This window comes from Pinus tabuliformis, chromosome 6 (genome assembly GCF_031772625.1).
Source record: "Pinus tabuliformis cultivar Carrire ecotype Pingquan chromosome 6, CPIR1, whole genome shotgun sequence".
NCBI lineage: Eukaryota > Viridiplantae > Streptophyta > Pinopsida > Pinales > Pinaceae > Pinus > Pinus tabuliformis.
The window spans coordinates 1,756,099,591-1,756,102,992 of NC_142292.1; the positions used below are offsets into that span (position 1 = coordinate 1,756,099,591).

General features: G+C 34.9%; 1 pseudogene; it reads left to right on the forward strand.

Moving 5' to 3' along the window:
• Positions 1 to 1,323: 1,323 nt before the first annotated feature.
• LOC149265955 (shaggy-related protein kinase epsilon pseudogene) lies at positions 1,324 to 2,127 on the forward strand (annotated as a pseudogene).
• Positions 2,128 to 3,402: the final 1,275 nt, after the last annotated feature.

Below are 3,402 nucleotides of genomic sequence, written 5' to 3' on the forward strand. Positions count from 1 at the left end.
TGTAACTATGTCTCTGATCTTCTCATGCTTTGTCTAATGAAGTTTATTAAGGGTAATACATCCTCTATTTCGGTGCAGAAATTAAAAGGTCGAGTATATAACATTAATGTTGCATCCAGTGAAAATACAAAGCAGATACCTGAGAGTTTGAATGGTCTTCCAAAAGGTGGCTTAACTCAAAAATATGTTGCACTAGCTTCCTTGACTTCTGCTTTTACATCAAGTAATGGAGAAAAAGGTTCATGTAAAGAAGTGAAAGTGTCATCCAAACCTGCTTTGAATCAGTCCACTCAGAGATATCTCTTAGTTCAACATTATCTACTTATATCCTCTTGAAATGGACTTAATGAGTGGTCATTGTATTTGGCCCTAATATGAGCTCAATAAATATCTTTTGAAAATCGATGACTCTAGGTGAATTTCCATCTATTATAGGTTATTTAAAACCCATTTTTACTATTTTGAAAGGATGATCAAGGCTTATAATAAAATTGGAGTGAGTATGCATTATTGAGGTGTTATATGTCAATGTAATGTCATCTTCCTATGTATAAATCTTCCTTCCCCTAGTCAACATTAAGAGGGATGTTAGAACATGTCATAATGTCATCTAGTCAATTGCATAATGTCAGAAATGCTATTGTTTTTCAATTCTACTGCCTTGGGATCACAAGAGTCACAAATGATTCCTAGTAAGAGGGTACAATGCAATGCATGAGTTTGAATTTAACTCATCAAATTCCTTATTTGGTGTCAAGTCTACAAGCATCAATTGTATACTAAGGTTATCTTCATCTTCACTTGAAACTGTGCTTTGTACTTGTCTCTAAACTTCCAAAACCCAAAAATGGGTTTTTGTATACCTCAATTATTCCAAGACCATAAGATGTCTTTTGAATGAAGCAACAATTTTCCATATACAAAAGCCTTCCAAGTGCACTTTAGGTTATTGTTTTCTTTGCATTAGTAAGAATTTTTTCCTGTTCATTTTTGGATTGTTGCTCCTAAAGCTATTTTGTGACTGTTTTTTCATAATGAATTTGTTCCTAAAGTAGAGTGAGCATATCCTTTCTAATTAATGCAAGGGATTTTTCCCTAAATTCTTCATTCCCTTCACTGTAGAATCTAGATAAATGAACAAAGGTCTCCCAGTGTGTTAATGGGAAAGACATAACTGCTAGGAGTCTCATCAAGTTTAAAATCTGAGAACTTTATTTTCTATCGAAGTTAAAACCTTGCAACTATGCTAAGAGGTCTGTTTTTCCTAGTTGGGTTATCTAAGAATGTGGCAGGTACAAGTGAGACCTCAGAGCAGTGTATGGTTGTTGTTTCTGTAGAGCCCTTTGTGGTTGGACATGGTACTTCAGACATGGCAGCAGTTCCAAAAACTAGAAATTCTGGTATTGACCAACTTCCAAAGGAAATGCATGATATGAAAATAAGGGATGATGAAGGCAAGAATCCATATGACAAGGAAATCGAGGCTACAGTTGTCAATGGCAATGGCACAAAGACTGGCCACATAATTTCAACAACAATAGGTGGTCAAAATGGGCAGCCAAAACAGACCATCAGATACAGGGCAGAACGTATTGTGGGCACTGGGTCATTTGGTATTATCTTCCAGGCCACATGCTTAGAAACTGGAGAGGTTGTTGCCATAAAAATGGTGTTGCAGGATAAGAGATATAAGAATAGAGAACTACAAATTATGTGCATGCTTGACCATCCTAATATTGTTCAACTCAAACATTGTTTCTTTTCAACTACTGACAAAGATGAATTATACCTCAACCTTGTATTGGAGTATGTACCTGAAACAATGTATCGAGTTACAAAATACTATAGTAGGATGAACCAACGTATGCCATTGATATATGTCAAACTCTACACCTATCAAATATGTCAATTTCTGGCTTACATCCATGGTGTTGTTGGTGTTTGTCATCGTGATATAAAACCTCAAAATTTATTGGTTGACCCCATACTCACCAGCTTAAGCTTTGTGACTTTGGCAGTGTCAAGAAGTTGGTGAAAGGGGAGCCCAATATATCATATATATGTTCGCGTTATTACAAAGCTCCAGAACTTATTTTTGGAGCTACAGAGTATACTATGACAATAGATATATATATATATATATATATATATATATATATATATATATATATATATATATATATATATTGTCATTGGATTGCGTCTTAGCAGAATTTCTCCTTGGACTGCCCCTGTTTCCTGGAGAAAGTGGCATTGACCAATTGGTGGAGATCATCAAGGTTCCGGGGACTCCAACTCGAGAGGAGATTAAGTGCATGAATCCAAATTATACAGAGTTTAAATTCCCTCAAATTAAAGCACATCCATGACACAAGGTATTTCACAAACGCACACCTCCAGAAGCGGTGGATCTTGTATCAAGACTGCTCCAGTATTCTCCAAACTTGTGCCCTGTATGGTGTGAAAATGAAAGGCAATAGTCCAGATGTAAAATTTTAATTAATTAGAGGGATGAACATATGTCAACTTTTAATTAATTGGATTGACGAAAATGAAGCTTTCCCATTGGCTGGGGTGAACAGTGTTTGCCCACCCCAAGTCGGTAAAGAAAACGCTTATTGGCGTAGTAACATTTGTGTTATATTATGTCACGTGTCTATGTACAACGAGAGTTAATCGTCTTTAGAGATTGCCTGCGTCTTCTGGGTTATTTCTAATTAGATTGTTCATTCAAGTTATTAGAAGGTCTAACCAGCCAAACTAATCATAGCCTAACTCTAGGGCATGGAGGAGAATCATGACTTCCTAATAGCAAGGTCCTTTAGCAACGGTACCTCGACCAATTGAGCTAACCCTCAAAACTATAATTAATGTTAATTTCATAATTGTTTATGATTTATATGATTTAAATTTACAATCAAATTAAATGCAAATAATTTTATATTATTAAATTAAATATTAATTTTATAACATGATTTTAAATTATTTAAATTTATAATCGAATTAAATTTAAATATTTTTATATTATTAGATTAAATATTGTATTTAAGAAATATTCAATAACTAAGATCCCCTCAAGACTTACGCTACCAACTAAGTAGGGTGGGTGATAGTGCTTGTCCATTGCCCTTTATATGATGCATGCTTGGAGTGGGACAACTTTCACATATATGTATCACTCCTCTTTCCTCATTGAGGAAAGAAGCATCAATCATGTGAGTGTAATCTTGAAGTGAGTAGGATGGGTGATACTTCTTGTCCATTGCTTTTTATATGATGTATGTTTGGAGTGGGACACCTTTCACATATGTATGTCTCGCTCCTCTTTTCTTTTTTAAAAGGAGGTATCAACTATGCGAGTGTAATCTTGGAGAGAAGATATCTTTCACATGTCTACATATT